Here is a 25,440-nt window from a genome sequence, read left to right as displayed (position 1 = left end):
AGCACAGTGGCCGTCGGTTACACTCACAGCAATCTAAACCTCATTGCAGAGGGCTTCCCCCGTGGCTCAGGGATAAAGATTCCACCCGCCAATGCAGGAGATGCGGGTTCTAGCCCCGAACTGGGAAAATCCCACATACTGCCAAGCGACTAAGCCCGTACACCACAGCCACGGAGCCTACGCTCTAGAGCCCAGGATTCACACTTTCAGAGCCCTTCTGGCACAACTACTGAGGCCCATGCGCCCAAGAGCCCACGCTCTGCAACCAGAGACGCCACCACAATGCAGATCCTGTGCACCGCAGTGAAGGGGAGCCTGGCTTGCGCAGCTGAACAGGCCGTCGGCGCAGCAGTGGAAGCCCCAGCACGGCCGACAATGAATACATCAGTACAGTTATTAAAACACAGACACAAAAGCATCGCAGCGTCCTTCATCGCTTTTCCCAGGAGGCCGAGGCCGTGCCCTGGTGTGCACGGCTTCAGACTGTTGGGATCCCACGCTGTGTCTCAGCCGCCCGCGCGCTTCCACCTTTGGGCTTTTGCTTTTAGTTTTTGCTTTCTGAGCTGTCCTTGAGCTGGAGCGCTGTCTCCCCATGTAAACGGCCGCCCCAGATAGTGACGGACCTCGGGACCTGCAAGGCAGGTGGGAGATAACCCCTGACAGCCTGCCTCCGATCCCTTCGCAGCCAGTCCCACGGAGGCGGCAGGAAGTGGCTTCTAGAAGGCTGCTCCCTGCGGAGGAGCCGATAACAGTGGGAGAAGCACCTGGAGGCCGCGGCCCTTCATCCAGGAAGAAAACAGGATCTAAAACCTAAACAACATCCTCGCAACCGCGGCGCGTGCTGCGCTCACACCGGAGTTGGTCTGCCTCCATCCTTTCAAGACTCTCGTGAGAATCTTTATTGAAACAGGAAGATGTCAAGAGATGAAGCACTACGGTTTCTGGTCACCGTCATAAAAGAGTTTCATTGTTGCACGTCTATTTTTAAGCCCAGGATTATGAGCGGCTGTGCTGGGTCTGCAGCTTTGAGCTTGTTTTCAAGCTCAATAAAAAAAGCCAGGGCTTCAAGAAACTGACACGATGTTAAAGGAAATGATGGAAACTGGGACAACACAAAAGAAGAAAGGGTTTGAAGGATCTCCTCTTTGCAAACGCATTTCTCCTGAGGCAGATGTTATCTTTGTTAAATAGTGTCGGAACGGCAAACTGTGGCATTGATTAAGTGTTCACCACGTCCGGTGTTGTGCAGCGTTTCACGTGTACCATCTCTCTTAACACACCTGGGGACCTTCTGCCTAGGGAGGTGAGGCTGCTTTCCCAGTGTTGCACAGTTGGTGAGTGTGAAGGACCCAGGGAAGGGAGCCCAGGCAGCGGGTCAGCACTGGCTGGGCTGTACTATTCTTGTTCTCTGGAAGGCACTGTATCATACCCATGCATGCGTGCTTAGTCACTCAGGCCTGCCCGACCTTGTGCAACCCCATGGACTGCAGCCCGCCAGGCTCCTCTGTCCGCGGGATTCTCCAGGCAAGAGTACTGGAGTGGGTTGCCATTTCCTCCTCCAGGGGATCTTCCCGACCCAGGCATTGAACCCAGGTCTCCTGCACTGCAGGCAGATTCTTTATCATCTGAGTCATCAGGAAAGCCCCGTATTATATCCATACCCTTCTGTAAAGAGGCCCTACACTTGGTAGATGAACATTTGCGATCACCGTGCTGATTTCTATTAAAATTAGCAATCACACATCAGCTCTAGATTTGAAACACCAATGACATTTTACGTGGACAGTCACTTTCCTATAGCAGAGCAGTTCCGATGGCATTCAGCCTATGCCCTTTGTGTTGTTTTTTAAGAATCAGGCCAAGGAAGTAAAGAAATGAGGAGGAAAATATTGAGAAGGCAAAAGTCAAAATAAAACGCATCATTCTTTCCTCTGAAACGGGTTGTTGCCGCTGTTCAGTCGCTACGTCGTGTCCGGCTCTCTGTGACCCCACACGCCTGCAGCGCCCCAGGCCTCCCAGTCCTTCACCATCTCCTGGAGTTTGCTCAGAATCATGTCCATTGAGTCGGGGATGCCATCCAACCATCTCATCCTCTGCTGCCCCCTTCTCCTTTTGCCTTTAATCTTTCCCAGCATCAGGGTCTTTTCCAGTGAGTCAGCTCTTCACATCAGGTGGCCAAAGCATTGGAGCTTCAGCTTCAGTCCTTCCAATGAACAGTCAAGGTTAAATGGGGGTGACTATCATTAACTTTATAAAAACCATGATGATGGACTTTCCTCCTGGCTTCTGTTCTCAAGGCAGAGCCTCCCCCAAGCTTCAGCTCTTGCTGCTCTTGCATTGCTCCAGTGTTTCTGGGAAGATGTGAACTGTCTAGGGATTAAGGCTTTCAGAAGTAAGTAAATCTATCCTGCCATCTTGAAGATTCACCCACCTGCCTAGGCTATTTAGAAATATTGCTGTTTCAGCAAATAGCTCATTACACTGAAAATAAATTGGAGAGAAGAGCTCAAGGTTTTTTAGGCTGATGGTCATCCCTCTCTTGTCATAGTTATCATTGTGTAATTAATTTGTCTATTTATTTAATAGAGAAATTATTGATGATGTACTACCTACCAGGCATTGTTTCATGGCTGGATGCATCAGTGAACAAGCACTGGAATCTTATATTCTAGCCTGGTATTAAGTGGTCTCTATGTTATAAATACGGGGGCTTCCTTGGTGGCTCAGTGGTAAAGAACCCACCTGCCAACGCAGGAAACACAGGTATGATCCCTGGGTCGGGAAGATCCCCTGGAGAATGAAATGGCCACCCACTCCAGTATTTTTGCCAGGGAAATCCCATGGACGGAGGAGCCCAGTAGGCTGCAGTCCATGGGGTTGCAAAAGAGTCGGATATGACTTAGCGACTAATCAACAGATACTATAAATACTTAATAATGATAGATTAAAACAACACATGATGCAAAGTGACAATAATAAAAATGTTATTGCTTTGTTGAATTTTAATAGGTGTTAGCAGTGTGCCAGGTACTACACATGTATTAACTCCTTCATCCTTGCAAACAAACAAACAAAAAAATCCCTTACAGCAGCTTTAACCTACAAAAATGAATAATTTTATGATTCACCAAATGCAATGATTATTCCCACTTCAAAGGTGAATAAAAAGAGAAGACTAAAGAAATGGACAGGCTTCCCTGGTGGCTCAGCGGTAAAGAATCCGCCTGATAATGCAGGAGATGCAGGTTCGATCCCTGGGTTGGGAAGATCGTCTGGGGAAGGGAATGGCAACCCCTCTCCAGGATTCTGGGGTGGGGGAGGATAAAAGAGTTGGACACTACTGAGCAACTGAACAACAAGAGCAAAGACGTGGACACGTTTCCTTGACATTATTCAAATACAAATGTTGGAGCTGGGATCAAAGCCAGGGTCTTGGACTCCAGGAGCTTGTGCTCCATCACCATGCTGCATTGAACCAAAAAGGCAGAAATTTAAACATGACCAGAGGATAGGAGGCTGGTTTTAAGACAGGACTGGCAGCTGTTCAGATAATCGCTCTGGATGGTAGTACCATACGCCTGGCTCCTGGCGGCTGAATTTTATTTTCACCATCCTCTTTAGATGACAATAACACTTAGCCCTTCTAATGATGTGCAGGTGCCAAGATAAGGCCTGGAGGAAGAACTTCCTTTCTTAGTTAACCTCCATGAGTCACTTGCCCTTCTCCCTGTGATCAGGAATTTATTTTAAGTAACTGGCTTCCAGGGGATGTCGTGGGGAGGGATGTAGACGGCTGGTCAGATTTTGCAGAATTTCATGAACTCACCAACTCTGACCTTCCCTAGGGCCTCTGAGTAAGCGGAGTCTTTCTACGAAAGTGTCCTTGTAACTTTTTGATGTGGGTGGTGTGCGACCGATCCCTGCAAAAGTGTTAAGGTGCCTCAGCTTCCTGCAGGAAATCTGTGACCGAGTCCGGGGCCTGAAAGCGGAAACATTAAGTGTATCGTGGGAGAAGAGGAAGGCAAAGTGCTAAAGTTATTACTCTGAACAGAGGAAGTCAGAGCATCCTGCGGAAAACTTCCTGTTTAGCCAGTAGACGAGAAAACAAGAAGAAAAACACTCGGCCTCGATGACTGCTGTGTAAATAGATTCCCAAACTTTCATTACCTTGGGCAGGGCTTCCTTGCAAGAACTCACGGCTTCCCGAGGTGAAGGGTGAGTCATGTGAGCAGACCCAGCTTCCCATCTTCCTTGTTTTGGTGGGCACGTCCACCCCCTGCTCCCCCAGCTCCAGCCTGTGTGACATCCGAGGCTAGACTTTCCCCCTGGAATGCACTTCCTTCGGTCTGTATTACACCCTCTGCTGAGATGGATTCAGAGAATGCGATTCAAGGGTGCGGGTTCCAAGCCTCCAGCCTCCTCCAAGGCCAGGCTGTGGGAACCGCCGCCGCTGGAACGAGCAAGCCACCCTGAGGCTCAGATGAAGCGTGAGCAGCTATTTATGCGTCTCATAAATGGTCACATAAGATACAGTTCCAGGAGAAAACAGGGCGTTCTGAATTTCTCTATTCAAAGGTTAAGCACTTAAGGGACTTCCCTGGTGGCCCAGTGGCTAAGACTCCATCCTTCCAACCTAAGGGGCCCAGGTTTGAGGCAGAGAGCCGACTCACTGGAAAAGACCCTGATGCCAGGAAAGATCTCAAATGCTGCAACTAAAAGAACATGTCCCAATGGCGATCAAAGATCCCATGTGCCGCAGCTAAGACCCAGCGGAGCCAAATGAATAAATAAATAATTTTTTTTTTAAGTTTAAGCATTCAGGAAAATTTCTGGTATTTGGTCAAACATATCTCAGATGGTGTTATGCTGTGATATGTGTTATATTATATTGTGTGTTATGTGTCTTATGTTATGACAGGAAGTCACTTTGAATAAAGACCTTGTTAGCTGTCTTAAAATTTATCAGACTAGATTGCTTTGTATGAAATAAAGTAGAGTGGTTAGAATGGGAAAGAATGAAAGCTGATCATTTTTAGCAGATGTTAGCTGTCCAGACTTCTCCACGGATCCATACTTCACCTGTGCGGGCTATCTTTTCTCTCGAGGACGGTCTTCATTTTCCTCCTTTCCTTTCTTTCCACTCTCTAAATGAGGCTGGCCTCCCAATCGTTTTTTCCCCCTGGCCTGCCCCCATATTTTCTTTTCTGAAATTTCTGATCAAAAAGCACTTGAACAAACAGATAGTTAAGCGTAGAGAAGCCTCACGAGTCAGTAGAGGTGGAAAATGTTAAAACCGTTCAAACTGAAGTCTCGCTGATCTACAATGATGTACTAATTACTGCCGTATAGCACAGTGACTCAGTTATCCGTGTATACATTGTTTTTTCTAATAGTCTTTTCCATGATGGTTTATTACGGGACGGTGAATGTAATTTCCTGCAGTGAATCACACAGTAGGACCTTCTCGCTGTCCATTCTCCGTGTGAAAGCTTACATCTGTTAACCCCAACCCCCACTCCACGCCGCCCTCAACCCCTCCCCCCTTGGCCCCCACTAGCCCGTTTTCTATATTTGTGAGTCTGTCTCTTAAGGACATATTTAATCAGTGGTTTGTCTGATATCCCTACTCTCTCTCTATCCTTTCAAACACCACACATTTGAACATCAGCCATCATTTGAAGGTGGCACTCTGATAGTGACACTTTTGTAAGACAGTTTTGCTCCCTAAGATCCTGAGACCCTTCAACATAGTTGTATATATTTCTTCTAAATCTTCAGACTCTGCCGTGATGATTTATGGTAGTAATAATAGCATATACTCTGCACAGTGTTAATACTGGGGATAGACCTGCTGTTACGGTGAGCAAGTTCAGTGCCAGCTGCGTGTGGCCAACCAGTCCAGGCTGGTCGTTGATTGGGATGACGGCCTCATCACGACCGTCCTTACCCACTGCCAACGGCTGTGCCCCGTGTTCTCAGTGTGGCTCCACCTTAGAAACTCCAGTTCCCCTCTCTGACTGATCAGCTACCTGCCTGACTCCTGCAGCAGCTCTTTCTAATGCATGTATTCGGCTGCCTTGGTCTTTGCTGTATCACGCGGGATCTTCGTCGTGGCTTCGAGACTCGCTGGGTGCGGCGTGTGGACCCAGCAGCTGTGGTGTGCGGGCTGCAGGGTGTGTGGGCTTCCGGGCTCGTGGCAAGCGGGCTCCAAAGGGCCTGGCCTTAGTTGCTCCATTGCATGCGGGATCCTAGCTCCCTAACCCGGACCCAACCCACGTCCCCTGCATTGCAAGGCGCATTCTTAAGTGCTGGATCGCCAGGGAAGTCCCTATTCTTTCATTACTGTGTTCTCACTGCTGATTGCAGTGCTTGGCGCATGAAAGGCTCTCAGCAAGTATGTCTTGAACGTGTGAATGAAGACTTCCCCAGCGACTGGTACCCTTGGCCTTCCTGTCTTTGAGTGAAGGGTGTGAGGTGGTCACCCCTTGTTTCATCTGCGTCCTTCTGAGGGCTAACGTTGGGGGCAGGCGCCTCTCCACACACCTCTTACCTGTCTGCATTTTCTGTTCCAGGAAGCGTCTGTGCAGAGCTTCCATCTATTGAAGTCCCTACTTTTTCCATTGCTGATTTCTAAAAATTCTTGACAAATCTGGGTAGCAGCTCTGTCAGTTTTAGACACCACCTCGTTCTCCAAGTTCTTTGTGAATGCTAAACTTCACTCAACAAAACCTCCCTGCCGATGCAGCTGTATCTACGGGAAAAGGCAGATCAGATTCTGTAACCGTCCTGATGGGGATCCCTTAACGACTCAGATCCTTAAGATGGACATGAAACCTCTAACAGGATACGAAGCTCCTCCAGAGGCTTACCTGATGCCTTACTACTGTCCTGCTTGTTCTTGGCTTTCTTCCTATAGCATGATGGTACTGTCTTCTAAGCCAGGACTTTGTTGAGATGAAGGGACCCTGTTAATCAGGACATCAAAGCAGTCGGTAGGAACAGGGACTGTCTAGGTGACCTGGGACCTCTGGTCACCCTGGCTATCTGTGTTTCTGCTTCTTTGAACCTGAAAATCTTTCTGGGCTTTTTCTCTGTGGATTTTTCCTTTATCTTCAGCATTCCTTCCCACTCATGCAGCTTTCCCCAAGATCACCTTCCCCTGTCATTTTTCAGGTCTCAGAGCTACTCCAATCCAGAGAGAAGCCTTCTCTGGACACAGTCATATACTTTGAAACAGAGACTTCATTTCTCCTTTTCTTGGTTCTCATGACACTTTTGTTATACTTCCTGCTTCGTGGCTGACTTCTCTGTCTGACTGTGAACTCCAGGGACTTGTCTGCCCTGCTCACTGGTGTACCCCGCGGGCCTAACAGAACTCTTATACCAGAAGTGGCATTGAATTCACGCTCGCTGAGTGGTGCAAGTTCATCTTCACAGTACCTCTGCAGGGTGAATATTACTATCCTCAATTTTTATAACTGAAACATACAGAGGTTGTATGATACCATGAAGCTAGTAGACCGTGTAGCTCGGTAGGGATAATATGAAACTGAATTTAAAACCCCATGCTGTCAAGCACTGTGCATCTTCCCTCTATAAATGAATTCTCTTTGTTCATGGTCTTTTATAAGACAGACCTAACTCACTCCTGCTGATCACTGTTTGGACTATTCATCTGAATAATTCTGCTAAGGAAAACATAAATCTGAAAGTATATTTCAAAACCTAGAAATATCTAAACTCTTTGATCTAATAACTCCATTTCCAGAGCTATGTCTTATAGGAATAAATAAAAGATGAAGAGAAAAATTTATGCGCCAAGATACATGCTGCAAAGTAATTTATATAAGCAGAAATGTGAAATTCCTGCAAGCTTAATAAAAGGAATGAAATAATTAATTAAAATATGACAGGCCCATGGAAGAAATATATGTCATCATTAAAATAATGTTTACAAAACATGTTTAAAAATGTGAGAACATACTTGCAATAATATATGAAAATATAATAAAAAGTGGCTAAAACTCCAGAAGGAAAAGGGGTGACCTTTGAGAGAGCAGTGTTGACACATGCACACTACCGTGTATGAAACAGACGGCCAGTGGGAAGCTGCTGCAGAGATCACGGGGCCCAGCTCGATGCTCTGTGATGACCCAGAGGGCTGGGATCGGGGGGAGTGGGCGGAAGGTTGAGGAGGGAGGGGACATATGTGTTCTTGTGGCTGATTCACGGTGTTGTAAGGTAGATGCCAACACAATGCTGTAAAGCAACTATCTTCCAAATTAAAAAAAATGAATAATTTCAAGATGGTGATAATATAGGATGAAAACCAAAATGTGGTTCCTCTGAGTGTGGAACCCTGTGTCTACACAAGTCTTACACTTTTAAAACCAGTCCTGTCTGCATATTCCAATAACAAAATAACTGCAAAAAAGTATATTCAGTTATTTCTAGCAGTTTCCTTTTGTGGTTGCATTATGAGTGGTTATTGTCTTCCTACTGCTTTACTAAAGTCCCTAAAATGTTCTCCATGGCATATATTGCTTTAATACTCAGAAGTAAAGATTATTTTTAAAAGCTACAGATTTTCATAAATCCTACAAAGCTACAGTTATATCCTGAAGCTTAACTATGAGGTTTCCTAGAATGTACTTGGAGTGTGCTTTGCTTCTCAGCACCCCGAAATACTTCTCGGCAGAGTTTTGGTTATTTCAACTATTGTTGCCTCATGGTAATAAGATTAGCCCTTGGAAACTTGACTGAAGTTGGTAAAGGGTGTCTTTATTATCCTTTTCCCTTTTTCTTTTTTCCAGGAAGATCTCTCTCTCTCTGCATTTTTTCCTTTTATCCACACAGCGACTTATTATACCTTGCTTTATCAGAAGAGGAAAAGTAGTTATCATTTGTTACAGGGTTGCTACATGCAAAAAGCCACGCGGCGTTAACCGTAACGCCCCTTTCACTCTGTTTAGCAATCTGATCGAGTGGACCACTGTTGTTTCAGTGTCGTAGAAGAGGATGTTAAGTCCTCGAGGCTGTACATCCAGGGCCATAATCCTAGTAAGACACAGAACAGGACTAGACCTCAGCTGGAGTCTCCAGATATGGTCACCAACACCTCCTCCCACCTCTGGGTGTGCCTGTGTGCCTTAGATCAAGAGGTGGGTTCTGCTTCCCTACTGGAATGGGAATGGGGTTTGGACTTGCTTTGACCAATAGAATGAAATAGAAGTAATATTCCAGAACTTCAAAGGGTCGAGCTTAGCAGCTCCTGTTTCCTAGAACTTGGAACCCAGCCCCCAAACTGTAAGGACATCCAGACTAGAGCGTTGGAGACCACGGGTAGAGGGGCTGGAAATAAATAGGTGGCCTCCCTCACAGTCAGGTAGGCATGAGAGCTGTGGGAACTCGAATGTCAGAGCTTGTTTTATCATCTGTGCTGTAACAGAGCGGGGTAAACAAAGCTGCAGGAGTGACTGTGAGCGTCTCCGGCTGGGGCGTGGTGAAGGGCGCTTATGAAAGAGGTCACAACATTTCTCATATATCTGGAGGGCTAGTAGGGTTTCTGAGGTAGAAAAGGATGTTGTAGGCATTTCCAAAGACACAGAGGCGTAACAGAACAGGGTGTGCCCAGGGAATGAGTGAAGAGTATTTTCCATGGTTTCTTTGTGTCAGACATGTCTAAACACTAAATCCTCTGAAGGCTCTAAACTTTCTCACTGCAGTTTGCATGCTGGTGAGGCTGCACAAGGCCAGGGCAAGGGTTTCCTTTATTCCTCTTACTCAATTCTTTTATTGTGATAGTATATTGTGTATTAGTTTCCGAAGGCTGCTCTAACAAATGACCACAAACCCAGGGGCTAAAGACAACAGAAACCCCTTCTGTCGTAGTTCTGGAGGCAAGAAACCTGAAATCCAGGTGTTGGCAGGGTCACATGCTCTCTGAAGTCTCTAGAAGAGAATCTTCCCTGCCTTGTCCAGCGTCTGGGGGCTCCGGCGTCTCTTGGTGTCTGGCCACATAACTTCCGTTTCTGTGTCCACGTGGTCTTATTCTCTGCATCTTCTCTCTTCTGAGAGAGACAGCATGACTGGCTTTGGGGCCCACCCTAGTCCAGGATGACCTCACCTCAAGTTCTGAGCTTAATGGCATCTGCTAAGACCCCTTTTCCCAAATGTGGTCACCTTCACCGGTTCTGGGCGAAAACAAATTTTGGGAGAATGGTCATCATTCAACTTTAGACAAGAAACCAAAATCTCTCTTGGCTAATTCATTATATTTAAGGACAAATTAAAATACAAATCCTTCTCAGGTCATCATTCATAAACTTCAAAGTTTAAAATTTCTACAGTGTTTAATTTGAAATGTGACTTCAGGGAAACAACATTAGCAGGTTCTCCTAGGCAGGACTCTTATCAGAGCAGAATTGCTCTCATGGCTAGCTGTGCCAAACTGAAATCTTAAGAAAATATAATGGGGTTATATTAAACGGTGGTTGGAAGGTGGTCTACGTTATTACACATACGTGTTCTTCATTAGATTTTACTGTCAGCAAATGCTGGTGTGAAACGCACTGCCCTTCCTCATGCGAGGAGAACCAAAAAATACACCAACATCTGGGATCTTTGCATGGGTTATTTTGTGGGTTCCAAAGACTACAGACCAAATTCAGAGAAACATGAATGGAAATTCAATGGGGTTTATGTTGGACTTTTAGCCTTGCTTCTTTTGTCAGGAAGGAAGGATTGCCTGGAACTGGAACTTATTGCTTGAGTCCAGTTTTCTTTTCTTTGTGTCTCGAGTTTCTATTCTTAATCCAAAATAGAATTTAGAATAGTTTCTATTCTTAATCCAAGCTTGAAGAGTGAGAGGTACTCCCCCAGCCCATAATATGATAGGATTTTACCTGCCAAGGTAACATGCAAAACTTCAGGTGGGTTTAAGCTGACTTCTCTTTGGAAGCAAGAGAATTTTAAAGCTTATAGGAACTCTTTCAGTTTTCTTCAACTACTATCACTGGGAAAGTGAAAGTTGCTCAGTCGTCTCCGACTCTCTGCAACCCCATGGACTATAAAGTCCATGGAATTCTCCAGGCCAGAATACTGGAGTGGATAGCCTTTCCCTTCTCCAGGGGATCTTCCCAACCCAGGGATCGAACCCAGGTTGCCCGCATTGCAGGCGGATTCTTTACCAGCTGAAGCCACAAGGGAAGCCCAACATTGGGAACTGTAGTAATTCTAGGTGTTTCCTTTAAAACTTCTACATCTATAGAGGCAGCTGGAGAAGGAAATAGCAACCCACATCAGTATTCTTGTCTGGGAAATCTCATGGACGGAGGAGCCTGGCGGGTCGAAATAGCTGAACAGCCCTTAGCGACTCAACTACCGCCACCACATAGGGGCAGCAGGGAGCCTGTTTTACTCATGTCTTACAGAGAGTACCGAACACTTTCCAACTTCTTCAACACTATCATCAGTGATCATCTTCATAATTTTCATTATCATCACCGTCATCACTATCAGCGTCACCATCATCAGTACCGGCCGGAGGATTCCCTCACTGAGCTCATGGTTGGTCATCACACTCTCCTGTCCTCCAAAAGAAAACAGAAAGAAGTGCCTCCCAGAATGTTCAGGTGGCCTGTCTGCCCTCTTGCTCCACGTCTCTCTGTGTTGATTTCATGGACACATTCAAAGCATCCACGGGCTCTCAGGCATATCAGCTCAGGATGCCAAGCAACTGGTCTTGACAGTGCAGACCCAGCCCGCTCCTGAATTCCGTGTCCTCTGTTTCTCGTGTTAAGATGGTCTGCTCTCCCAAAGGCTGGAGATCATTTTCATCTGGATGAAAGCCTTGTTACCGTCTCTAGAAGTGAGGACCGTAGCCTCCACGCTGAGAAAAGTGAGGGCTGTAGCCTCCACGCAGAGTTGACATCAGAAAGGCTGCCTGCACTTCAAGGTAGGGTAGATTACCTTGTGCCACTCCCCCTGGTTTTCCTAACCCTTCTGACCCTTCATCCGTTGTTCATTAGATCCAAGGAAGTGTTCCCTGGATGCAAGCCCAGCAAAGACTCTCTCCGTTGAGATATTCCCTAATTCAGGACCCAGCCTCTGGAATTCAGAAGCCAGATCTCTGTGCGTATTCTCTAACTGCTTGGCACACAGGGTTTTGTGAAATGAAAGACAGGCTCTGACCAGTCAGTGCCTCAAGAAGCTGTGCAAATCCCACTTAACGTTCCACAGACTTAGAGACGTGTTTTTCCACCTGATAATTATTTAGAGCAATTTGGCTGCTCCAGCTTCCGTCTTGACTTCCATCATTCAAAATCTGGGAAACTTATATCCAGCCCTTCTGGAAGACTCATTGAAAGGTCTGGAAATCTGTTGAGCTGAGGAAATGTTGAAGCCAGAAGCTAGGTGGCGCTGGCTGCCACGGGCTGCTCAAGGCACGCTTGTACATGTCGGAACATGCCCGGCGTGCAAGGGACACAGCTGTGAAACCCGGCTAAGGGTCTGGGCTGAGAGGCAGGGCGCCCGATTTGAAACAGAAGAGAAATCTAGACGTTTCTCTGCATTGCTCTCACTCCACACCATTACTCGCTCTTGAAGGAGACCGGAGGCTTCTGACTTGTAAAAGGAAAAGGAGACCACGATTGTATGCGTCTGCTTTCTAAACGAACTCCTGGTCATTTGCAATTCTGATATTCTGTTTAGTCTTTTTGGTTGTGCCATCAACACGGGCCTGGAGCGCCACAGAAAAGCCAGCAGTCCTGAATTAGCAGTTGGAAGAGAACTTGGTTTCAGTACCTTTTCCAGTAATGCCTATTTTCCACCAGCCACATAACCTGTGCATTTGCAATTATTTCTCCAGTGGCACTGGCTTTCTTAAGCTGTAGTCAGGAAATAAAACTGCTCTGGTGGAAAGGCTGGAATTGTAGCTGAGAACACAGGAATGTCCACCCAGCCTTTAAGAGTAGAAGAAGAACAAAATGTCAAGGAGGCAGGTTGAACAAAAGTCGAGTTTTATCAATTTCTAGTCACATCGGCTGGCAGCACCATCTTCTACAGGGTCGTTTCTTTCAGGCACAGGAGATATTAATCTTCAGAAGTGTTCTGCTCTGTGAATGCTTATGGAAAATGTTTTATAGATAAATATCACATCACATTTAAGAGGTACATTTAATAAGTTCCATTTATTGACTGTAATGTAGCTACATGAAGTGGAAAAAGTCATCAAGAATATGCTTTTTGTTAATATTTCCAACTGTCCTCAAAGATACTAGCTATAGTGTACATACGTCTGTAATGGTGATGGGCTTACTGCACAAGAAAAAAACGAGCATACTGTTGATTTTTTCTTTTTCTTTCCTTCATCTTTTTTTTTTTTTGGACATATTGACTGGTAAAATGCTGATCCTAATTAATTCCCAAGTGGAAACAGGCTTGCAGGCTGGCAGAGGGGACATAAACTTTATTGGTCTCAGAGATGCTGGGATCTTTGTTCTAACAGGAGTAGCTTTGGCTCAGGTTAATATTTCTGGTGGCTCAGTGGTAAAGAATCTGTCTGCCAATGCAAGAGACGCAAAAGGTGTGGGTTCAGTCCCAAGGTTGGGAAGATCCTCATGGGGGTGTACAATGTAAGGGATAATAGGGAGGGGCTGGGAGGAGCTGGAAGAAACTTTAGCCTGCCCATCAAGCCAGCCTGACCCTGATTGGACAGCAGAAATCCTAGAATGCCCTGCAGTCCAAGGGAAGTTCAGGGGAATTGGGGAACGCTCAAGCGACAGCTGGCCATTGGAGGACCTCCTGTCTCAAAGGAAGGGCTTTGCCTGAGTGTCCCTCCCATTCAGCCACTGGTCAGGGCCGGCGGCCTGTGGACGGAAAGGCCTCGGCTGACACAGGATGCTGGATTCCTGAGCTCGGCAAGTGGGGCCCTTGTTCAGTGATCTTCCCTGTAGATGAAGATCGGTAATGGGCATTCTTATGTTGACATACACATCATTTGTTTTAAAAAAAAAATTTATTTATTTAGGCTGTGCTGGGCTTTAGCTGTGGCACGCAGGATTGAAGACGTATGGCAGGCAACATCTTTAATTGTGGCATGTGGGATCTAGTTCCCCTATTAGGGATCGAACCTGGGCCCCCTGCATTGGGAGCATGGGGTCTTCACCGCTGGACCACCAGGGAAGTTCCACCGATACCATTTGAATTTTCAAGTGTTAGGAGACACACCCCGGACCCCAGACAGGCTACTATAACATGACCACATAGACGCAAGAGTGCAGTTTAAGTATTTAAGGAGGAATATCCTTCTTGGGACTAAAGGAAGAAAGGATCACACACATTTAGAGCAAGCAGTGTCACTGGCCTTGGTAATGGACCTTGCACGGGGATTAATATCATACGGGGGAGGGAGGGGGGTGGGATGAACCGAGAGAGCAGCACTGACGCCCAGACACTGTGTGTGCTCCTGCCTGCTCAGTCAGCCAGGCACGTCTGGCTCTTTGAGACCCGATGGACTGCAGCCCACCAGGCTCCTCTGTCCATGGCATTTTCCAGGCAAGAATATTGGAGTGGGTCGCCATTTCCTCCTCCAGGGGCTCTCCCGATCCAGGGGTTGAACTTGCATCTCCTGCAGTGGCAGGTGAGTGTAAATAGAGAGCTAGCAGGAAGCTGCTGCATCGCACCGGGAGCCCAGCTCAGTGCTCTGTGATGAGCTGGGGCTGGGACGTGGAGGGTGGGAGGGAGGCTCCAGATGGAGGGCTTATATGTACACATGTAGCTGAATCGTGTGTCGTATCGCAGAAACCAACACAGCTTTATAAAGCAATTACACTCTGATTTAAAAAAATTATTATAAAGTATAAAAATTACGCTATTAGCTTGATGCCAGCAGGGAGGAGAACAAACAATGGAGCACAATGTTGGGAGAGCAATGCTGTGTGCTGTGTCAGGGGACAGCGAGGGGCCCCACGCACCTGTCGCATCAAGAGTCTGCAGGAAAACTGATGGATTGGCCGTTAGCTAGTTGTAGGGTGGAGGGCAAGGCTGAGCAGCGGGAGTGGGAGTTGGCCAAGCAGTGCAGAAGGAAGAGCCTTGGAGGCAGGAAATAGCACGTGAAGAAGAAGAGGTGTTTTTGTGTGAAGATGAGGTCTAAGGGAAAGGAGTGAAGATAAGTCGTATCAATGGGAGAACCAAGGTGGGCTTGTCCTTAACTCTGAAAACTGCTTAGGAGTTGTGAGACAAAGGTGCTCAAGGTAGTATGAATATGGTAGCCCTATTGAATTAGGGCGTGATGGACAGAGACGGGAGTGGAAAGAGAAACTGGCCCGAAGGTGGAGGGCGAGGCTAGAGGGTGAGTTAGGATTCTGTAGACTCCAGCACAAAGGAAAGAAAGAGGTAGATGTAATTAATGAAGATGACGTATCAGGATAATGAAGCACTGGTTTCTGTGTTCCCAGACCGTGTGCATTTATCACGGACCAAATAACAATTACAATCAGCGAGTGATAAATGCTATCTCCTCTGGCAGATTGTGAGTGCCTGGGAGACTCATTCATCTTTGCGTTGCCAGGACGCTTCTGAAAAGGGACCATAGAAATATTCAGTAAGCGCCTACTGGATAGAAGAATGAGGACTGGGTATCCGGAAATGAAAGCCAGTATCATTTGAGCCCATGGTGAGGGATGAGCCCTGTCAGGCACTTTGGCCCATATCGTTTCAACCATTTTCCAACCATCTTATGAAGCAGGTGTTATCCTACTTAAGAAATGAAGAGATGGAGGCTTGCAGGGGTGGCATTAACTCGCAGTTTCCCATCACCAGTAAATGGCAGAGACAGAGCAGGATGCTGGGGTGGGATGGGGTAGGTAAAAAGAAGCTTCCTCCATTGAAGAGGGCTTTGATGTGGCTTCTGAAAAAGCCTGGTTTGGGTTAACACCAAGAAGTTAAAGGAGTTTGTGAATAAAAGGTTACAATTCAGTGGTAAGACGATACACTCCCAGATAATGTCATGAATATGAGGCCGTAGGGTGGTGATTGGGAGCTAGCTTGGCCCAGTAATTAAATGAGGATGAGAGAACGGAAAGAGAGCTGCAGGAATGGATGTGAAAACCCAGGATGGAGGAAGTATTTCTTCCACATTGCCTTCAGTTTAAGAAACTACAGCACAAAATACAAAACAGCAGGGTACCAAGTTATGCTATGCTTCCCAGGTGGTGCTAGTGGTAAAGAATCCCCCTGCCAATGCAGGAGACAAAGAGGTGAGGGCTCGATCCCTGGGTTGGGAAGATTCCCTGGAGAAGGAAATGGCAGCCCACTCCAGTATTCTTACCTGGAGAATCCCATGGACAGGGGAGCCTGGCGGGCTACAGTCCATGGGGTTGAGAAGAGTTGGACATGACTGAGTACGCCTGTTGCTTAACTATCCTTTGCTGTGTGACAAATCACCCCCAAATGCAGTTACTTAAAAAAAGAACGTTGATTATCTCAGTTTGTGTGGAACATAGAGATGGCTTAGCTGGTCCTCCAGCTTACAGATTCTCATAAGGCTTCAGTGAAGCTGTCAGTCTGGGATACGGGTGTCTGGAGGCTGGCCAGGGGCGGGTCTGCTTCCAAGCTCATCACAATGCTGTCGGAAGAATTCAGCTCCTGGTAGGCTGCAGGCGCAGAGTCCCAGTTCCTCATCCCTTAGTCCTCCTGTCACACTTACCCCACGTGAGCTGGGGCTGTCAAGATGGGCAGATGACAAAGAGCCAGCCGACGCCAGCAACATGGAAGTCATGACTTTTTATAACTTAATTTCCGAAGTAATATCCCATCACTTTTGCTATTTAGAATCAAGACACTAAGACCGGTCCCCCCACAAGGAGGGGATGGAATTTGTACAAGGAACACCAGGAACCACAGGTGGCTGTTTTGGATGCAGCCAACTACAAAGCGATTTGCTGAAATAAGATGCCCTCTTCCAGAGGAGAAATCAGAAGTGAAGTCGTTGGTGTGGAACTGAGCACGTGATGAAAGAGGAACAGGTTATGAGTCACTTGGGTGTGTAAGGAAATCAGATGACGTGTTCAGACTCAGCTTCATCTTCCTGATACACCTTCTGCAGCAGGATTTCTGCAACCTCTCCCGACCCTCTCTCAGCTGAAGTGTTGGTTAAGGCAGAACCTTTCAGTGTATCACCCTCATCTGAATTTTTGATCACAGATTTGAACTCTGATTGTTTTTCAGTGACTGTTTCGGTGTTCCCAAATCATATCAGATGATTCAGTGATAAAGGTATCGCTCATGTTTCTGGAGCCTCAGTTAAGCTTTGAAACACACATTCTATGGCTGGATAGTTTTTCTCCCCCAAAGTTCTTCATGGTCAGAGAAGAGTAAGGACTTAGATAAGATCCTGAATACACTGATGGTGTGTGGCAGGTATTTGATAAAGATGGATACAGTCTTACTAATGGAAAAGTGATGTGACAAGTGAAAGTGACCTGTCACGAAACACTGCATAACGTGCAATTCCATTGACATGAAATGTCCAGAAGAGGCAAATTCACAGAGAGAAAATGAGATTTGTGTGGGTGGGGCTGTTTTTTTTTTTCAGGTTTTTCACAAGGTGTTTGGAAAATCCAAATGAACGTTTTGGCTAACCCAATAGGTGATGGTGACCGACGCACAACTCTGTGAACACATCAAAAGCCATTGGACGCCACAGAGTACATCATGAGAAATGCTGGGCTGGATGAATGACAATCTGGAATCAAGATTGCCAAGAGATATGACAACCTCAGATATGCAGATGATACCACTGTAACGGCAGAACATGAAGAGGAACTAAAGAACCTCTTGATGAAGGTGAAAGAGGAGAGTGAAAGAGCTGGCTTGAAACTTGTCATTCAAAAAGCTAAGATCATGCATGGCATCTGGTCCCATCAGTTCATGGCACAAAGAAAGGGAAAAAGTGGAAGAAATGGCAGATTTTATTTTCTTGGGCTCCAAAAATGCTGGGGACAGTGACTGCAGCCATGAAATTGAAAGAAACTTGCTTCTTGGAACGAGAGCTATGACAAACTAGAGAGTGTATTAGAAAGTAGAGACATGACTATAACGTCCACACAGTCAGAGCCGTGGTGTTTTCAGCAGACGTGCAGATGAGATTTGAATCCTAAAAGAGTCTGAGGGCCGAAGAATTGACGCTTTTGAATTGTGGTGTTGGAGAAGATGCTTGAGAGTCCTTTGGACTGCAAGATCAAACCTGTCAATCCTAAAGAAATTAACCTGAATATTCACTGGAAGGACTGATGCTGAAGCTCCAATACTTTGGTCACCTGATGCAAAGAACTGACTCACTGGAAAAGGCCCCAACGCTGGGAAAGATTGAGGGCAAAAGGAGAAGGGGGTGGGAGAGGAAGAGATGATTAGATAGCTTCACTGATACAATGGACATGAGCTTAAGCAAACTCCGGGAGACTGCGGCTAACAGAGGAGCCTGGCATGCTGCAATCCACGGGGTTACAGAGAGTTGGACATGACTGAGTGACTGTAGTTGTTGCCCAACTACATCTGTTGGAGGTGCCTATGAAGCAACTTTCACCAGTTTAAACTTTTAACCATGGACTTTCTATTACAGTGCTTCTTAGTTAAATATGGCAGTTTAAGAAAGTTGGTTACATTATGATAATCCTGTTGAGTATATCAACTCTACCACAAAAACCTTTCAGAACAACATAACTGCCCATCATTCAAAGAATTGTAGAATTTCATTCCTCATGAATATACAGGCCGGGGGAAAAGTTCAGTTACTGTCATTTCAGCATTTTGAGTTTTCATTAACATTTTGTTCCTAAAGATGAGTGGTAATCTAGCAAATGTAGTTAGATGAGATGCTAACACTTGTCACATAAAATCTCCTAAAAAAAGTTCAAGTTCTAACACCTTGTGTCCTGAATTCTCCATTCTGTTCTTAAAAGTAGCAATGATTGTTTCTTGAGCATAGGCTCAGATGTATTTAATATATCTTAAGACAATATATTTCTAAGCACAAGTTATATAATAACAAAAATTAAAAATGCCCACAAAGAGGATATTACCACACAACAGCTTATTTTTCGATTTGGCAATTTTCTGCTAAACTCATAGCAGCTGGAGAGAGTAGCAAGTAACAAAATAAGACAGATTTATGGAGCCCACACATGGCAATATTTTTGTGTAAAATTAGTCAAAATCATTATACTTGTAGATGAAGATATGGAGTCCAACAAGTTTGCATTTTTTAAAGAGCAGTCATATTTGGTCTTAGTGAACTGGAAGATCTGAGCAATGTATTGGATTAGCTGATCACCAGCCTCGTAACTCACAATAAAACCTGCAGAAGCATGCCAAGCATCGGTGCTTGGAAAATTAGGATAATAATCCATCGATTCTCAATAGGGAGAATTCAACCCACATTGAGGTCTATCTTCCTGTCCAAGGAACTGAGGGGGAAATAAGCCATTAGGAGAATTTTCCACTGGAGTTTCTTTGTTTTGCTCTCATGTATGCCTAAAATTTTCTGATAGCAAAGGGCAAGGCAGGCATACATGTGCATCATTTTCAGAAAGTTGAATGCACAATATCTCACTTTTATAATATAATTAAGAGAAATGGCTGATTCTGGGTCTGGAGCAGGAGAAGTACAAGATGAACTTGGAACATAAGGTGGGGAAACTCAATACAAATATATGTGTATATATATGCCAGGACTTCCCTGGTGGTCTAGGGATCAAGACTCCTGCTTCTACAGGAGGGGGCATGGGTTCAATCCCTGCTCAGGTAATTAAGATCCCACATGCTTGTGGTGTGGCCAAAAAAACCCCACTTTATATGTATGCCTGTCAAAAGGCTACTAGTAGCCAAATCTAGGACAATTTAAATGTTAAACTAATTGACTTATATAATTATTAAATAATAATGAAGGAATTAAACAATGACACCTTGCTAGCAATTGAAAAAATAGGAACTTATGAGTTCATATAAAAAATAGACAAATAAATAGAGCAAGGAGGACTCTTGCTAATAGTTGATGCCTAGGGTCTATTGGTAGATGCAGGGGAGTACTTGGAAAATGATCATCCCCAACCACAGCGGCAGGATGCGGTCCAGGCCATCCCTGAAAACATCCTTGCACGTCAGGCAAGAATCATCGATAGATTCTAAATACAGGAAGGCGACTGGATGAGGAACAGGGTATTGGTGTGGATTTAAAGTGTCTTCTGCAGATGACATCTCTATTGTCAGGGCGACAAATAACTCTCTATTAAACAAAAGACGGGCTGTATTTTCCTCCAGTGTCAATATCACGAAAGATAAAGACTGGAAATGTTTTGCAGGAAAAGAAGTCAGAGACGTGACAAATCAATGCCATACCCGATTCTAGACAGGATCCTGTTCTGCAGAGGGGATTGTTGTTATTTAGTCGCTCAGTCATGTCTGACTCTTTGCAACCCCATGAACTGTAGCCCACCAGGCTCCTCTGTCCAAGGCGTTCCCCAGGTGAGAACACTGGAGTGGGTTGCCATTTCCTTCTCCAGGGGACCTTCCTGACCCAGGGCTCTAACCTGCGTCTCCTGCGTTGGTAGGCTGCATCGTTGCCGTTGAGCTCTGGAGTTGGGGTGGGGCAACACTTTATAGGACTCTGTTTTGTCAATTGACAAAATTGGAATACAAATGGTGAATCAGATAAAATGTTTGCTGATATTAATTTGTCAGAGTGTACAATGGTACTTTGGCTATATACCAGAATATTCTCATCCTTAGGATACTATGTATTTAGGGGCTTCCCTGGTGGCAGTGCAAGAGATGTGGGTTTGATCCCTGGGCTGGAAAGATCCCCTGGAGGATCCCAGTGAGTTATTGGAGCAACCCACTCCAGGATTCTTGCCTGGAGAACTCCATGGATGGAGGATCCTGGTGGGCTACAGTCCATAAAGTCACAAAGAGTTGGACATAACTGAAGCAACTTAGCATGCATACAACTTGTGACTCAGACCATAAAGAATCTGCCTGTGATATAGAGGATCCAGGTTCGATCCCTGGGTTGGGAAGATTCCCTGGAGAAGGGAATGGCAATCCACTCCATTATTCTTGCCTGGATATATTTAATTTGTATTTAATTTCTATTTTATTTATATTTAATTTACCGTCAAATAGTTCAGAAGAAAAAGATACTGCCAGAGGGCTGTATGTTTAGATAAAAAGTACCAATGATAGAACAAGTGGGTTAAACTGTTAAAAATAGGTGAATCTGAGTAAAGGGTATAGGAGTATTTTTCATATTATTTTTATTTCCACAATTTATCTGTAAATTTGAAGTCATTTCCAAATAAAAAGTTAAAAATATACCATTTAACTGGGAACTTTTATTTCTCTTGGCAAAGGATAGCTTGCTTGTGAAGAACTCAGCAAATGAACCCCTGGACTTGGGACATATACCAGAGCTTTCAAATATGATGACTTTGCAAATTATAATTTGGATACAAGTTTGGGGTTATATTGAGAAGGAAAGGCAGAAGGCTAATTTTATTTCTGTTTAGGGCCTATTTGGTTACAAGAAAAATAAACCCATGTTAACCAAAAGGAAATTTATGATAGGGAACAGAGAGAATTTCCTGAAACCCAACTGTGGGAAGCACTGCCAGCCTCCTGGGAACTGTTAAGATGCCAAGCGTCTCTGTCTCTCTGTCTTATCTGGGCAGCTCTGATGAGGGTTACCAGAGAGAAAAGAGAAGCGACTTGTTCAGCAGAGGAAGAGAGGTGGTTCCAATAAGAGGGTCTGGACTCTGCAGGCCCCCCGAAGAGTGTTTTCTTAAAGCTGCATTTTTCACTCATTCATTCGTTTCTTTACTTGGCTGCATTGGATCTTAGTGGCAGCCTGCAGGATCACTCGTTCCCTGACCAGGGATTGAACCCAGCCCTCCTGCACTGGGAGCACAGAATCTTAACTCCTGAACCATCAGGGAAGTTCCCCAAATAGTGGGGGGTGGGTGGTTTATGTTGAAATTAAAGAAGAATCACTGACTGCTGCGCTTTCATTATTGACTTATTTAGTTAATCTACAATTAATAATTTAGTTATTCATTTCATCAATAATTTGTCCTAAGACTAACATAAGAAAAAGCAATTTTAATGTGAGCATGATGTGCTTAAGTTTGTCTTTTATGACAGTCACAGTGACAGAACATGGGGAGAGCATTTTATTTTCTCAATGAATTTTTACTGAAGTGCGGTTGCTTTGCAATGTTGTGTTACTTTCTGCAGTAGAGCAGAGTGAATTAGCTCTACATGTGCGTATACGCTCTCTTCTTTAGATTCCCTTCTCATCCAGGTCGCCACAGAGTGCGGAGCAGAGGCGCCCTTGCTCAGACTCAGTCAGGGCTTCCTGGGTGGCTTGGACGGCAAAGCATCAGCCTGCAAGGCAGGAGCCCAGGGTTTGAACCCTGGGCTGGGAAGATCCCTGCAGAAGGGGATGGCAACCCATTCCAGTATTCTTGCCTGGAGAACACTTTAAAAAGATCAGAGACATAAATTAATTTAGCTGAACTGGGTCTTAGTTGTAGCAATTGAGATCTCTGATCTTAGCTGTGGCAGGTGGGATCTAGTTCCCTGACCAGAGGTTGAACCCAGGCCTCCTGCGTTAGACGTGCAGGATCTTAGCCACTGGGCCTCCAGGGAGGTCCCACGGCATGATCTTGATAAAGGCTTGGTATTCAAAGCCGTGGAAAGTGAGAGTGAAAGTCACTCAGTCATGCGTGACTCTTTGGGACCCCAGGGACTACACCTCCTTGGCAGTCTCCAGGCCAGGATACTGGAGTGGGTAGCCCTTCCCTTCTCCAGGGGATCATCCTAACCCAGGGATGGAACCCAGGTCCCCGCATTGCAGGTGGATTCATTGTACCAGCTGAGCCACAAGGGAAGCCCAAGAATACTGGAGTGGGTAGCCCTTCCCTTCTCCAGGGGATCATCCTAACCCAGGGATGGAACCCAGGTCCCCGCGTTGCAGGTGGATTCATTGTACCAGCTGAGCCACAAGGGAAGCCCAAGAATACTGGAGTGGGTAGCCCTTCCCTTCTCCAGGGGATCATCCTAACCCAGGGATGGAACCCAGGTCCCCGCATTGCAGGTGGATTCATTGTACCAGCTGAGCCACAGGGGAAGCCCAAGAATACTGGAGTGGGTAGTCTATCCCTTTTCCAGCGGATCTTCCCAACCTAGGAATCGACAGGGGTCTCCTGCATTGCAGTCAGATTCTTTACCAACTGAACTATGAGGGAAGCCTCAAAGCCATGGAAATCGATGTAATGCCTTCACAATAAGGGAAAGAGCTGCATAAAAGGAGGTATTTGGGCCAAACCCTAAAGAACCCCATTTAAGGATACAGATGCAGAGGGAAGATCTCCAGGAAGAGAAAGAGAAGAAATGGCTCGAGATGTCAGTGGACAGTCAGGAGAGTCCAGTGTTGTCAATACTTTGGTAGTGGTGGTGGTGGTTTAATCACTTCAGCATTTCTGACTCTTTGCGACCCCATGGACTGTAGCCCACCAGGCTCCTCAGTCCATGGGATTCTCCAGGCAGGAATACTGGAGTGGGTTGCCTTGCCCTCCTCCAGGGGATCTTTCCCACCGAGGGATCAAACCCGCATCTCTTGTCTCTTGCATGGCAGGCGGGTTCTTCACCACTAGTGCCAACTGGGGGCCCACCTGAGATCTCTTTCTTCCCTAAAAAACTCACTGTGAGACCTCCCTGGTGGTCCAGGGGCTAGGAATTCATCTTCTAATGCAGGGAATTCAGGGTGGACCCCCTTCAGGGAACTAAGATCCCACAAGCCCCTGCTCTAGAGCCCGAAGGCCACAGCTAAGACCCGAGACAGTCAAATAAATAAATGTTAAAAGAAACCCATCTCATCGAGAGAGCAGGATGAGTGAGCAGTCCATTGACTTGACAATAACAGCATCAGCATTCCCAGAAAGGAAGAAAAAAAAAAAGCCTGGTCTCTTTCTCTGGGAACCACCTTCCAAAGGGGATAAAGCCAAGATGATTCCCCAACACCGAGAAGTCACTTCCCCCAAGATGCCGCAGACGGGAAGCTCGGCCGCCTTTCTGGGAAAAGGGGTTGCTCCTGTCTGCGAGGAAGGCCTCCCAGGCGGAATGCGGCCACGCGGGGACGCGGAGAGCGGGCCGGTCCCGCACGCAGCGCCCAGTCCCACCGCGGCCTTTCTGCTGCCTCCCCCAGCGAGATCAGTGGAGACCCCCGTCCTGGCAGCCAGGGTCGGGGCGCCGGTGATTAAGGGGGCGCCTTGCTCTGGGGGTGAGTAACAGACAGCGGAGACCTCACTGCCCAACCGGCTTCGGCTTCTGCTTCTTCCTGAGCCGCAGCAAGAAGTCCTTTCTCCAGGGACAGCGAAGGCATGTGCCGGGAAACTGACGATGCGGTGAGGAGGGCCGCCAGCCTCTGGGAAACTGGGGCCCGGACTCTTGGCTCTGGGACCTGCGAAGCCTTCAGAAGGCCAGAGAGTCGTCAGTGGAAATGAACGGCCAGCCTCTGACAGGCATGCTACGAGCTGCGGAATTACAAACAGACCTGGCACGCTTCCCCAGAGCCCAAGAGAACCAAGCCCCACTCACAAGTCATGGGACAGCAGGCGCTTGCTTGCTTCACTGGAGCCGGCTTTGGCATTAAAAAAAAAATCATCATCTGCCTTTTTTCTTGGTCTTTTTGGAGAGTTCAGAGCCCCAGGGACGGCCTTTGTTGTTGGGTCTGTGTCCTGAGCCTGTTCTGTCGTCCAGAGGAACTGGGCAGCGGCGTCGCTGACTGTCTGCAAGCCCTGCAGACGGAGGCAGGCGGGAGTCTTACTGCAGGGCATGCCGATCAAGGGCTTCAGGGACAAACAGGCTGGCCCCCCAGGTTCAAGCCTCTGTTGCACAGCCGCCTATCTGAGTCATCCTAGATCCGCAGCTTTTTCTTTGGGATTCTGAGTTAGATGTTCTGAGTCCATCCAGCGTCTCATCTGTAACATGGGGGCTGGGGTTGGGGGGATAATGTCTGTGAGCTTTGGGAAGGAACCAGTAGAATGAAGTGCTCAGTAAATGACAGGGTGGGATCAGAAATGCAGGCAGTGTCTCTTCTGACATTCAGAGGGCCAACTGGCTGCCTGCTCAAAAGCTATCCCTTCCACCTTCCTCATGGCAGGCAGAGCCGGCTGTTCGCTATAGATTCGGAAAGTGCAAACATTCTCATTTCCCTAACCTCTCTTAAATCCAGACTTGGGCCTGTCCCTTAATCTTGAGCCTGAATGGCCACAGTCACCTTGAAACTTTAAGGTAGGCATCACTGTTCGCAGAGGAAGAAAGAACAGGAACACAGGAAGCACAAAAGCCCCTGACGCTGGAGAGCTGCTGAATGCATCCTGGAAC

At 46.4% G+C, this 25,440-nt stretch overlaps 1 long non-coding RNA gene across 2 annotated transcripts in view; it reads left to right on the top strand.

Moving 5' to 3' along the window:
* Positions 1 to 9,291: 9,291 nt before the first annotated feature.
* The window catches only part of LOC110145156 (uncharacterized), a 57,705-nt gene continuing 41,556 nt past the window's right edge, over positions 9,292 to 25,440 (top strand). For both annotated transcript variants that reach the window (XR_002316110.2, XR_002316108.2), the window contains exon 1: positions 9,292 to 9,385. This is a non-coding gene — a long non-coding RNA (uncharacterized lncRNA). The remainder of the gene's footprint in view (positions 9,386 to 25,440) is intronic.

Source organism: Odocoileus virginianus, chromosome 17, assembly GCF_023699985.2.
Source record: "Odocoileus virginianus isolate 20LAN1187 ecotype Illinois chromosome 17, Ovbor_1.2, whole genome shotgun sequence".
Lineage (NCBI taxonomy): Eukaryota > Metazoa > Chordata > Mammalia > Artiodactyla > Cervidae > Odocoileus > Odocoileus virginianus.
This window is presented reverse-complemented; position numbering and strand designations above follow the sequence as displayed.